Raw genomic sequence first — 13,994 nt, 5'->3', positions numbered from 1 at the left:
ACATCTCCAACTAACATCAATATATGGTACAAAGTGGGTTTTAATATTAACTTATTTTTTAATAGATGTTCATCCATTCCACTTACTTTTAGGGAAAGTCCTTCGTAATCTGGTGAAGCATACTGGTGGCTTTATTTTAGAAATCAAATAATTGAGGGGCACCTGGAGGACTCAATAGGTGGGGCATGCGACTCTTGATCTCAGAGTTGTGAGTTCAAGCCCCATGTTGGGTGTAGATTACTTAAAAAGAAAATAATTGAAAACAATAAAACTAAAATTTATAAATGTATATGTGTATCAGGAAATTTTTTACTCTCTACCTTCTCACATTGATATATTTACATTGTGTTTACTTATACCATAACGAATGCTTTAATTACTGTAGCTTTATCGTGAGCTTTGAAATTTAGTAAACTTCTCCATTTTAATTCTTCGAGGTCAACTTGGCTATTCTAGGTACCCTGATTTCCATAGACATTTGAGAATTAGCTTGTAAATTTGCCCCCAAAATGCCTTCTCCGGTATGAATCAGAATAATGCTAATTTGATATTCCAACAATATTGAGTCTTCTAATCTCTGACTGTAATATATATTTTTTCAATTATTTAGATCTCCTTTAATTTATCTCAGCAATAGTTTTCAGGGATCTTTGTTATATGTGTTGTTATGCATTTAATTGTGGTGGACTTGCATCTCTTTTCTGTCTATTGAATTTCATTTCCTTTTTTTTTTTTTAAATTTCACTTTCTAAATGCTCACTGCTAGTATGGAGAAATACAGTAGATTATTACACGAATGTTACTGAGGTATAATTTAGGTACAGTAGACTGCATCACTTTAAAGTGTACATTTAAGACTATACTTTGAGGGATCATTTCTATAGTTTGTTACTACAGAAGTTTCTCTGAACGTGTAGAGTACCCGAAACCATGAGGAGGAGGTGCAGAGTTCTCTCCTGAGCATGAAGCTGGCTTTAGGTGTTGTTTCCACAACTGCCAATCGCCACTGATGATCGTTCTCCTCCTCCTTTGGAGGGGTAAGAGAGAGAGGACGCAGTGTGAGTGCTTTCTCAACAAAAGAAAAATTTAAAAAGATAAACTGTACTACTAAATGCATTTTCACAGATGTACATACAATTGAAACTACTGCTCCATTCAGGACACAGGGCATTTCCTCTACCTCGAAGCTTCCCTTGGGTGGCCCCATTGAAGTCCCTCACTGCCTTCACCCCCAGCCCCAGGCAACCACTGGCCTCAACGTGGGCTTGCATTTTTAACAACATTATGTAAATGGAACCCTTGTATGCCTACATTCCTTTCTGCAGCCTAAGGAGTCTAAAATGTATCCATATTACTACATGGATCACCAGTTCAAACTTTTTTATTGCTAAGTAGTATCCCTCTGTGTGGATATATTCTGTCTGTCCTTTCACCTATTAATGGACATCTATGTAGTTTCCTGGGTTTAGCCATTGTGAATAAAGCTATGATGAATATTCATGTGCAGTTTGTTGTGCAGCCATATTGTGTATATACTTATGAGAGGAACGGCTGTTGATGTGATTGGTAAATGTTGACCTGTGGTTCAGCTTTTCTCAGTGGTTGGACCATTTTTCATTCCCACAAGTGTATGCAACCTCTAGTTACTTTACATCCTCACCACATGTGTTTTCCGTCTTCGTGATTTTAGCCACAGGGATGGAGGTGTAATGGTAACTCACTATAGTATTAATTTATCATCCCAATGCCTGAGTGTGCTGTGGAAAACTGACCTCTGTGCTTCAGAGCCAAAATAGAAGACGAAGACAGAGTTTGGAATATTGAGGAACAATAGCTTTATTGCTTTTCGGGGCACAGGAGGCTAGAATAGGCCAAGGCCCTCAAAAACTGTAAGTCCCCTCCCCCCGGAGGCAGGGGCAGGGGGGTGGTTTATTTTGACAGAAATTGTGTGGTGCTGCCAGCCTCCTTTATCATGTCTTTAGGGTGGTACCAGGCTCCTGAAACAAAAGGCTTAGAAAGTCGGAGTGGAGGTTTACAGAAGAGAAGGAAAAGGTTACTTCGTTTAAAATTGAGCCTTGCGGAGACATTGGTGAAGCCATTTTGATTTTTGTTCAACTGTATGCTGGTAAGTGGTTTCAAGTGGAGCATCTCTTCAAGTGCTTTTTGGCCATTTGTGTATCTTCTTTTGTGAAGCATTTCTTCTTCTTCAAAAGCAAGTCTTTTGACCAGTTCTCCTACTGCATTGTCAATCAGACACAATCTGTGTCAGAACATTACACTGAAAACTACAGAGCATTACTTTAAGAATTTAAAGAACTAAATACATGGGGAGATAAAATTTGCGGTGGACTGGAAGACTCATTGTGGTTTAGATGTCCATTCTTCACAAATTGATCAACACATCTAATACAGTGCCAATCAACATTCCAGCAGATATTTTAGTAAGTATTTAAGCTGATCCAAATGTTTATATGGAAATGCAAATCATCTTGAATTATCAAAGCAATGTTAAGAAGAAGGAGAAAGCGACAGACTTACATTGTCTATTCCAGAATTGCTGCATAAATATTTTTGCAATTTAAAAGTGATTGGTCCTATTATTATTCAGTGTAAGAGTTTCTGCACCTTCTCACTGCAGCTTGGATGTTGCTTTACCCCTTTTTCACTCTAGTTACTTGATCTAAAATTTAGCCAATATTTCCACAGTTTTTCAATGGGGAGAGCATACTGAAGCTGGAAAGCATTTAACTTCACAGAGAGAAAGACAGATCACTGATCATGAGGGCAAGGAGGACCCTAGAAGACTTAATGAACTTGCCTCTATTTCCTCAGTTGGCCAAGACAGAGGGGGGAGCTACTGATAGCAGCAGTTTCCTCCGCAGAGCTTCACGGTGTTGACTGCTTTGGGCTAACATGGAACCTAGGTGTTGGCTATGTCCTAGAGGCTGAAATCAGGTCGAGGTCCAGGGTCCCTGAGCCAGGACAGGGCATCCAGTTGTTGGAAAACACAGAGGGAGACCAGGACAACCACTGAGACCATCCCCAGGCAGCACTGGCCACTTCCTCCAAGGAATCGACCACCACTACACTTCTCATGACTTCTACTTACTCGACTGAGAGCCCCACGAGAATTGGGATAATGTTTTACTCATCTCTGTACTCATGACTCCTAGGACCAAACCAAGCACTGAGGAAGCTCTCAGAGACATCCCTTCACTGATCCGATAAAGGTACTGGCAAATCTCGAATCTCAACTACATTCCTGTCCCAAATAGCCTGCAGAAATGTTCTCTGCTTTCTTCCAGGAGGCAACAAATACCCTTCCTTAAAGGGGAGCCTGCCCTACACTCTCAATGCCCCATGACCCTCCCCCGTGGTGAGCTCTGATGAAGAGAGGACGGTCCTCTTGGATTCCTCTCAATGGTTCTGTCATTAAGAAGAGATGTCCTCGGCCTAGCCCCATCCCCACTCCATCCTTCTCACTGCCACCATACCCCAGGTTAGGAGAGGTAGAACAATTTTTCAAAAGATTTCATATATTTATTGGAGAGAGAGAGAGTGAGGCAGAAAGCAAGAGTGAGAGAGACAGAAAGATAGAGAAGAGCTGGGGAAGGGACAGGGAGAAGCAGACTCCACTGCTGAGCAGGAAGCCCCCCCGCCCTGCCCATGGGGCTTGATCCCTGGAGCCTGGGATCATGACCTGAACTGAAGGCAGACTCTCAATGAACTGAGCCACCCAGGTGTGCTGAGCTACAAGAGTTTGTTTGCATTCTTCCTCTCACTGCTTTGACCTCCTCATTGAAATCTTATTGATGTCAGAATTTCAACTTCTTAACACAGACTAAGGAAAATGAAACACTCAACACACAGTCAAGACATATTATGTGTAAGGACTTTTGAAACCATAAATTCAGAAGAATATTATTGGTATCACTGCCTCAGAGGCAAGGGTCTCCTACCCTGGCCCTTCCTGACCTTAGGGCAGAACTAGTTGCAGTAAGAATGGACATCTCCAACACTTATCCAAATATCACTGAACCCTCTAAGCGCACACTTACTTGGAGGACATCCACGGTGAGGGCAGCTCCAAGGTCAAAGCTAGGAGTCTGAGGCAGAGTCTCATGGTCACATCCTCTTCTTCTCGGAACTGGAGCTTCCCTGCACTACAAACCAACCCCGATCCATCCTGTGGGGCTCCTCGGCAGGTGCACAGGTTCACCGTGGAAGAAGTTACTCTCCTAGTCCTCCTTGCTCAGCTCCGGCTGCTCCTTGCAGAGTTGGATGCTGCTGTATGCATTCCTCAGTTTCCCTGGATTTTTCTGGACTCAACTTGTCTTTATTCTTACCTCCTTTGGCAACCACCATTGCCTTGCCCTTCTTTGGGTTATTCTCATCCTTCAAACCTGCTGGTTTTGAGTCTCCCATCTGCTTTCTCCGTTTACTGTTTTCATTGTGGGCTGAGCTCAGGTTCCTGCAGGAGACACACAGTGAAGGGTCTCAGCTACAGTCTCCAGGGCTGCTTAACAGGCACCTCAGTCCCTCGTGCACTCACAGAAACTAAGCAGGAAGGGACTGTGGAGAATTTGAATAACAACCTTATTTTACACATGAGGAAGTTGAACCCAGACAGATTAAGAGATTTTCCCAAACTCCTTCATCAATTGATGGCAGCGGAGCCCCCACACAGGCCTTGGCTGCAAGCTTCCCTGTCGAGGCTCCTAATAAAACCTCCGGGAACCCACATCTGAATCTCAGGGGACATTGGCCAATCAGTATTCCCACTGTTATAACAACAGTGTCCACAAGGACTTTTCCTGGGAAAATTCTTTTGTCACAGTTCTACAGTCCTATTTGGATACTCAGTTGGTTTACATTCCTGGTTGAACTATAGTACACTCTCAAGATGAGAGAGCAGACAGACCCCGGGGTGGCAACTGTACCGGGCTTAGGGCTATGTATTCTGCTTACGTTTCATAGATTATGGGTCATAGCTAGGGTGGTCTCCAACTGAGGTTGTTTCCAATCATCGAAGGGACTCATCCTACTGGTCAGTAGGGGGAGTTTTTGGCCCTCACAAAGTTCTTCCTGGAACTGTCAAGGCCATCTTCCCCCACTGGGGGATGGAAACCACAATGTAAATCTATAATAAGGAAGCCATAGCTTATTGTAGGACACGGGCTGGAAAGGAGAGCACATGCTCTGCACCTGCTGGTCCGGATCTGACAGTCCCAGAAGGTGGGAAACCACGAAAGCACTGTGAACCACCATCCTTGTCTCCAGCTCATATCTAGCTGCCTACTCTACCAATTTAACACCTGGGACAACGCATGCAGGAACAATTCCTTTTGACCCATTTTGAAATGAGAAATGGAGCCACAGGAAATTCAAGATACTTAGTCCAAGTCACAGTTTCCCACTCAGGTTTGCAGCTACAGCTTGGGAGACCAGAGCGCTCTCTTTTCTTGTTCTCTGTTTTAGGGATTTCCAGGGACAAAGAACAATCCCAGCCTCTGATGCCCTGAACTGCTCTGACACTCTCAGCCTGGCTGTTTTGTTCCCATGTTTGAAATAAATAATCTTATGTGCAGAATATCAACCTCAGACAAGATTGCTTTGAGACCTTGATGAAATGAGACAAAACAAGGCTACTCACAATACTGTTCAGGCCAGACAAAAACAAGGTCACAGTGCAACCTACATCCGAACTTCAACCTCCCTCCCTAAGGAAACGACTATGACTTCTTTGCCACAATCATAGATTTGCCAGTGTTGATAGTGTTCAATAAGAACAAACTCTGCCTCTTTCCATCCTCCCCCACTTCACCCAACTAAAGCCCATAGCCTATAAGAGATCCTCTCACTGGGACCTTGGGGTGTGTTCTTTCTGGCTGTGAGGAATAAAAAAGCCAATCTGTTTAATGAGAAATGTGTTCCCAACAATCTGGCTTAAAGGATTTGACACCAACTTTCCAGAACGAACAGCTGTAAAAACCCAGCCTCAGGAAGAAAAGTTATATTGTCTATGAGATACCTAGGTTTGGGAACTGCAGAACTTGTATTTATCCTAAAAAAAAAAAAAAAAAAAAAAGAAAGAAAAAAAAGACCCTTTCTACCAACCCCCTTAGGTAACTAACATGAACTTTAGGTGTCCAGGCAGGACCTTCCCAACTCTGATTTAACTAGAGATTGCTGGGATACCTGGGAGGTCAGTCGGTTGAGCGTCTGCTTTGGTTCAGGTCATGATCCCAGGGTCCCAGGATCGAGCCCCACATCGGGCTCCCTGCTCAGTGCGGAGTCTGCTTCTCCCTCTGCTCCCCCCCTGCTCTCCTTATCTCTCACTCACTCTCTCTCAAATAATTAAATCTTTAAAAAAATAAACAAAAATAAACTAGAGATTGCTCTTGATCTCAGGATTGTGAGTTCGAGCCTCGCATTGCATGTAGAGATTACTTAAAAATAAAATCCCTGAAACATTTAAAACATTTGGGGCACCTGGGTGGCTCAGTTGCTGAAGCCTCCAACTCTTGCTTTTGGCTCAGGTCATGATCTCAGGGTCCTGAGATTGAACCCCAGGTTCAGTGCAGAGTCCTCTTGAGATTCTCTCCCTTTTCCTCCCCCTCTGTCCCTCCCCACCATTTGCACGCTTGCAGGGGCGTGCTCTCTTTCTCATAAATCAATCAATCAATCAATCAATCAGTAAAATCTTTTAAAGCTTAAAAAACAAAAATAAAATAGATATTGAGGATAAGTTAGGGAAGAAGCTAGCTAAGAAAGAATGTGTAGCACAGTCTAGCTCAGTAAAGCCTCGGACCAGTTATAACCCAGTATTCCCAGCTGGGCTGGAAGCTCCAACCTTCAGTTCACAGGGGAGCGAGCTCTCTGATTACCCAGCCAGAGGCAAGCGCGGGTCCTCTCCGTGGTCTCTCTGGCCCCAAGCTGCCACTCTAGACACTTCCGCCTTGTCTAACTGCATCGACTCGGAACACATTGAGCCCAAAAAATCATGTCACGGTATCTACAGCGATGTGGTGTCATAGAATCGGAATCCTGTGTTGCCGACAAAATGACAGGACTCTCGCATGCCACATTCAGAAGGAAATGCTACATTTCTTGTCCTGTAACATCTCATTATCCCCCCCCCCCCCCCACTAAAATGTAAGCTGTTGGGAATGAATGTATTTCTCTGGAATCTGTGGCAAAGGCCGAGCTCTCAGTTTGGGTGCCCGGCGGTCTCCGCCAAACGCATCCAGGACTTGGCCAGCTCTGTCGGGGCTCCTTCCACATCGGTGCCTGGCCCTGCCCTCCCTCACTCTTCCCACGACCCTGTGGGGCGCTGGTCCCCACGCCTGCCCCCTGCTGAGCGGGACACTCGCCTAACACCTCTTGCTCCCCTGGAAATCCTGTTCTGCACCTCTGGACTTACGAGACACACCCTTTGTGTCTAGCTTCTCCTTTTGTTCTCTTACAGGTTTTGCTCTGATTTCCAGTACAGATCCTTCCCATGAGTCTGCGAATCTATTTATTGTTGTTCTTATTCCTACTATGATAGTTTCCATTTTCAAGAACTATTTTACTGCACTGCTCTCGCAATGAGCCCTGAGAATCCACAGGAGGCCTAAAACCAGGGGGGTGGACGTCACTTCCTGTCCGGTCACAGGCTGGCCATTGGCCAGGAGGGTGGGGTGGGCGGGGAAAGACGTGGGGTGGGTCGTGGATCAGAGGGCAGGTGACAAGGGAGGGCGCTGCGTAATGGGCGTGTCTTCTGCAGAAAGGAGGGACAAGGGCTCCTGTTTAGCCATCTGTTGTTCACAGTCTCTGGGCCCTACTAGTCTCCGACTGGCTCCTGATTTGATCACAAGTCCTACGTAGATGGACTGGAGGAGAGTGTGTGTGTGTGTGTGTGTGTGCGCGCGCGCACGCGCGCATCCTAGAGACCCTGCACATGCAGTGTAAAGCCTACAAGGCTCCAGGGCAGCCAGGCTAGTTTTCTGCATATGCTACTGTGGGTATTCAAAAATGCCTATATTTTTTCAAGGTAAGATGGCTCTCTTGCACTTCATATTTTCTTGTTCAATCCTCTCCACATGTCATGAAAGGTATGTTAGCAACATGTTTGGTATAAAGGCTGCTGAATATTTAGCCCACCAAGGTCCTAAGTTTTACCTAGTATGAAGTCTTCCTCACATTTCTGAGGATAACATTGGGAGACACAAGCAAAGAAATGGCCAGTCTGAGTCCTCAGCACTATTTGCAAGAACTTTTTTTATTTTTTAAGAGTTTCTTTATTTATTTGACAGAGAGAGACACAGTGAGAGAGGGAACACAAGCAGGGGATGTGGGAGAGGGAGAAGCAGGCTTTCTGCGGAGCAGGGAGCCTGATGCAGGGCTCCATCCCAGGACCCCAGTATCACGACCTGAGTGCAAAGCAGACGCTTAAGGACTAAGCACCCAGGCGCCCCCTGACATTCATTTTTAGGAGGAAGTCTAAAATGCAGTGAGAAGAAAGGAGGGTGATTTCCCCCCCCCCCCCATTTCCAAGCCCCAAAGCAGGTCTAATTTAGATTTAATGTCTGGGATGAACTTAAAAAGTTCATTCTAATCAAGAGGAGACTCAGGAATCCCTCTCTAGGTATAGAATTCTATCCTCAGCCAAAATACTTTTCAAAACTGAGAGTGAGAAAAAAGAGTGTGGGGAGGAAGAAATAAAACTACAGTTGACCTTGTACAACACAGGTTGGAACAGCACGTGTACACTTACACATGCATTTTTTTATAAACACAGTGTATTACTCTAAATATATGTTCTCTTCCTTATGATTTTCTTAATAACATTTTCTCTTCTCTAGCTTACTCTACTAGAAGTGTACAGTGTAGAATACATATAACTTGCAAAATATGGGTTAATCGACTTTATGTTATCAGTAAGGCTTCCAGTCAACAAGTGGCTATTAGTACAGTTTTCGGGGAGTCAAAAGTTATACACAGGTTTTTGATCTTGAGAGTCACCATCCTCACCCCGCATTGGTCAAGGGTCAACCTGTATCTCTATTTACAGAGGACATGCTCCTAAAGATAGAAAAATCTCAAATCATCCACACACAAAAATATTAGAGTCCGTAGACTCATTCCGTAAGTGGCAGGGTACCACATGTACAAAAATCAGTTGTGTTTCTATGCACTAGCAATGTACAATCTGAGAAGGAAATTTAGAAAGCAATTCCATTTACAATGGCACTTAAAACAGTAAAAGTGTTAGGCATAAATTCATTCAAGGAGAAGCAAGACTTGTTCACTGAAAAGCATAAAACATTGCTTCTGCGAGAGATGAAAGACCAAATGGGAGAAAAAAACAACTGTATGCATGCATTGGAAGATTTAATGTAGTTCATATGGCAATACTATGGAAATAGATCTACAGATTCAATACAATTCTATCAAAATTTTTACTTCTGCATTTTCTAAATTCTGTCAAACCCTTGTAGTACATTTCCTTTCAGACATCGTAGTTTTCATCTCTTAAAGATAGATAGGGTCTTGTTTATATTTTCTATTTATCTGTTTAACAGTTCCAACTGATGGAAAACAGTTGTAATAAAAGCTTTCATATCCTTCTCTGGCGGTTCTCACATGTGTCAGCTCTGGGTTATTTTCAGATGACTGATCTGTCTCCTGATTAGGGGTCATTTCGCCTGCGAGAGCTCCAGGCCCCGTTCCCTCTACTGCTTTCAAATGATTGCCCCCTGACTTGCTGGCCTTGCCTCTCATGGAGGCCCTGAGCAGGACCTGACTGCATGCAGCCCCAGGGCTCCTCCGCAGCTCTGGCTAGGTGACTTTCCTCAGACCTGTCCTCCAGGGGACGCTGTCGTGGGGACTCGCAGAGCAGTGTCCTCAACTCCAGGAGGTCCCCAGGGCTCCTCTTCAATCTCTGCTGTCCCTCCCCCCGCCCCCCACTGCATTGCTTGGAAACTCTCTGGCCTGTACCTTGGAGCAGCTGTAGGGCTCCGCTCAGCTGTGTGTTTCCCTGTCTGGGAGGCTGTCCCCTTTGCCTGAAACCCAGTATCTTGGAAATGCGCATTTCATGCATCTTTCCTGTCTTTGTAGTTGCTTTGTTCTTTTGGGCAGGAGGGTAAATCCAGTTCCCCTGAGTCCGTATTGGTGTGGCTCCCGTATTTTAAAATCAAATTGGGAAATGTCACGTAGATTCTGAATACAGACTTTTACAGGATGTAGTAGCCAGAGCCCAGGTGAAACGCTGAAGTAAGAAACCCCTTCAAGTTTCTATTTACAAAGCACTGCGCCAGCTCTAAGGGCACTGTTTGTTTTGTTTTGTTTTGTTTTAAGAGAAGCCTCTGCCCTTAGGGGCCCAACAGGCTACTTGAGAAGGATGAAGCAGGAGGACCAGGGGGCTCCAGGACTTCCAGGCAGGGCTGCCCTGCTTCCCAGGCTTGGAGGTGATGGAGACCTCGCGCAGGTAGCGGCTTGAGTTCCACCTGGCTGAAGGTCTAGCCATTGCAGACAGCCTCCGTGCTGCCCACCATCTCTGGCAGGAGGATGGGGTCCGGGTCCCCCAGGGGCATCTTAACCGCCTGGGGCTTCTCCGCCGGGGAGCCTCCTTCCTGGTCTGCGCACGCGCGTCACCACTGAGCGCCGCCTCCCCCGTCAAACCCGGGTCAGCCTCCGCCGCTGGGGGGCGCTGTACAGCGGCAGCCGCTGCTCTTAGGGCCCGTCCCGCAGCCTGTGGAGGTCCACCCGGGGCTGAGGGTGAACCCGGGGACGTGCGCTTCTTCTGCTGCTCCCCTGCCGCCGTCTCGTCGGCTTTTCGGAGACAGTTTTCGCTTGACGCTGGGGGAGGGCGCAGGAGACCCAGCGCCCCTTGCGCGGGACTGAGTGCATGGTGTCCTGCAGTCTGTGGGCAAAAGGCCTGGGCCGCTGGGCGTGGCTCGTTAAGGCACGTGAGGCCGCGCTGCTCCTTTCTGTTGCCTCGAGTGTCCTCCGCAGGAAGGTGAGCACGACTACCAGCGGCCTCCTGGCAAGTCCGGGCTTCCTCAGAGCCTTTCTGGGGGGTCTCATGGGTGACCCTGAGCCCGGGGCTGACTTCTGTTCCCTCGGGAGAGAGGGAAGCCATCAGGTGTGTCACATCCCTGGACTGCAACCCAGGCGCTAAAGGAGGGGCAGGCATGCCTAGCCCCCCTCCAGGCACTGCGGGGCTGCTCCCGAAGACACCCCAGAAAGGGCTCCACTCACACACCTTTTTTATCTTACAGTTCTGAGGGTGCAGAGTCCCAACACGGCTCTCACTGGACTAAAATCCAATGTCCACAGGGCCACCTTCCCTTCTGGAGGCTCTAGGAGAGGGTGGAAGTAAGTCAAGGGAAACCTCACTAAAATGCAGTCCTGAGGCTTCAGCAAGGGAGCTCCTCCGCCCTCCTTACCTCCTAGGGCATCGCAGCCCCCAGGGGAAGAGACTGATCTGACCTTACAGGGACTTGACATCGCATATGGATAGGCCTCTAGTAACCCGGCCAGAGTAAGAAACGCTAGCCTTGTCCCCCAGGGAGTCACCAGCACACTTCCAACCCACAGTTCACCCCGATGGACTTTTATAACAGCCTTCCCAACTGACCCTTTCTCTCCAAAAAGAAGAGCTTACCTCCCCTTTATTCTCGGGTCTGGCCTATGGTTTTGCCACAGCCGTTTGTCCGAAATCGCCTTTCCCTTTTATTCCCCACGAATCCCGTTTTTGCTGGTAAAATAACTGGCAGTTTCTATTTTTTCGGTTAAGCAGACAGTGAGTTTCTCTGCCTGTTCCAGCTCCTAGAGGCCCCTCCTCCATGCTCAGCCCCAGCCCTAGCCCCCGCAGGCAGAGTCCCCCTCACACAGCCTCCTTCTGACCTCCTTCTCTGCCTCTTTGGGTTTTAAGACCCCTTGTCATTGCAAGGGGCCGCCTGGAGAATCCAGGATCATCTCCCCATCTCAAGGTCCATAACATAAGCACCTCGGCAGGGTCCCTTTTGCTGCGGGATGGAACATGGGCACAGGTTCCTGGCATTAGCATGGGCAGCTCCTAGGGAGGGGGCATTATTCTGCCCACCAGCACACTATGATCTCAGGTGACAACTAAAGTTGTACGCCCCCTCTCCGCGCTCCAATCTTCTCTAATGTCAACAGTCCGGTAAAAGTAAACCACTACCTCAAGGCGCAACCAAGACAAAGGCAAATCAGAATCCTAGGGCGCTCCACCTATGTCCATACAATTGCCCAAATCTCTTCAAAGTATTCTGTTTAGTTTTCCAGACCTGGCTGTTTTCCCTCCCAAGGCCGACTTTGACTGCAGAAATCCCACCCAGGGGGAAGCGCCCAGCGGTGGAGGGAGGGAAGGCGGGGGCAGAGTGGGGAGCCTGGGACCCCACTAACCCCCTGCGGAGAACTCTGAGCCTGGTCTAAGTGAGCAGAAGGGGTGGTCTCCTTTGGCCCTGCCCTCAACAGCGGGACCCTTGGGCGCCTCCCCGCGCGGCCACGAGGGGGCGCGCCATGCCTGTCCTAGGAGCCCGCGTGGTGAAGCAGCAGGCCCCGGGATGTTTTCAGCGTGTGGGGTGTTGCGGGCAGGTGTCAGCCCGAGGGCCCAGAGGTTGCGGACTTTTGGTTTCCCCCCTTCCCCCCGAGGTGTCCAGGACTGGGGGTGCGGTGGGGACTGGTTTGAGCTCCACAGGCGCAGCCACCGCACTCCGTGTCTCCAAAGCAGGTTCCCAGCAGAGGGAGAGAGAGGGCGCGGGGAGATGTATCTGTGCTGCGTCGGCTGGTGGAAAGTCTTCCCTCCTGTTCTTCTCTGGCTGGCGCAGCCTTCCCTGTGCTCGGCCGTGTGTGTGTGTGTGTGTGTGTGTGTGTGTGTGTGTGTGTGTGTGTGTGGAGGGTTTGGGGGCCAGAGCTGCAGGGACAGGGAGGAGGAGTGGTAACCAAATCAGGCTAGAGGGAAGGAGATGGAGGAGACTGGGAAGGTGAGGAAGGAAGCCAGGACAGGGGGAGGGAAAGGCGGGGAGGGAGGAAAGAGGAGGAGGAGGGAGAGGAAGAGAAGGAAGAGCACCAGCACTGAAATCCAAGGTGGGAGGGGAGCTGGGGGGCAGGGAGACGGGGTGGGGGTGGGGGTGGGGACTGAGGCGAAGCCCTTGACGTCACAGACGGGGCGGGTCTGATGTAAACCAGGCAACGTCGCGGTGCGGTTCTGCGCCTTAGAATTCGCGGGACTGAGGAAGTAGCAGCGCGGTTTCTTCCATCGCATTCGGAAGCGTCGGGTGGAGGCTGAGGATGCTTGGGACAGGAGTGGGTGCCGAGGGTGTTGGGGTGCGGCTGGGCGAGTGAGCGTGTGTGTCCGGTGGAAGGCGGGTGAGACTGGTGTGGGGCGGAGGCGGAGCGAGTCCCACTAACCTGGCAGGGGAGACGCCAGGATCAAGCAGGTGGTTTTCCCACGCGAGGCCCGTCCATGCCCCGCGGACGTGCTGACCCCTGCTATTTCCCCGAGTGTGGACACCTCGACTGCGTAATCTGTGGTAGTGGGGACTGCGTCCGCGCTTTCACCTGCTGTTGGTTGCTTAAAATAGCTTTTGTTTTCTTACTCCTTTTGTTTGTTTGTTTGTTTTTGTCTTTTCCCTGACTTTGGCTGATGACAGTGGCTGAAGAGGAAGCTCACTGAGGCGATACCTGGACGCTGAAGAAAACACCGCAGCTTTTCAGGGCTGCTTTCTTGAGAATCTGGGTTTGGCTGTGTCTCAATCAAAAGCCCGCAGGACAGTTTCTGTCCACAGGTCATACATCCCACTTTGGCTGTCGGGATTTTTTTCTATTTCTCGCAGAGCAGTGTCTCTGCTTATATTTCAGTACGTGGTTTGCAGTCCCTGATACAGCGAAGGGGCTTTCTTTTCACTCCCCACGGAACACAGGGAGGCGTCCCTTCTCCTTCCTCCCTCCCCTCCCCACGTATCCCACCAGGCACCCTGCAA

The 13,994-nt window shown here is 48.4% G+C and overlaps 2 non-coding genes across 2 annotated transcripts; both read left to right on the top strand.

Moving 5' to 3' along the window:
- The first annotated feature begins 853 nt into the window (after positions 1-853).
- On the top strand, positions 854-1,067 carry LOC135364250 (small nucleolar RNA U3). Its single transcript, XR_010411172.1, has one exon. It is a non-coding gene; the product is annotated as a small nucleolar RNA U3 (small nucleolar RNA).
- Positions 1,068-13,414: 12,347 nt separating this feature from the next.
- Positions 13,415-13,575, top strand: LOC135364259 (U1 spliceosomal RNA). The gene has a single exon (XR_010411180.1). It is a non-coding gene; the product is annotated as a U1 spliceosomal RNA (small nuclear RNA).
- The last annotated feature ends 419 nt before the right edge of the window (positions 13,576-13,994 follow it).

Source organism: Mirounga angustirostris, unplaced genomic scaffold, assembly GCF_029215605.1.
Source record: "Mirounga angustirostris isolate CCGP_5_RB_7025 unplaced genomic scaffold, mMirAng1.0.hap1 SCAF_4, whole genome shotgun sequence".
NCBI classification, from domain to species: Eukaryota; Metazoa; Chordata; class Mammalia; order Carnivora; family Phocidae; genus Mirounga; species Mirounga angustirostris.
This window is presented reverse-complemented; position numbering and strand designations above follow the sequence as displayed.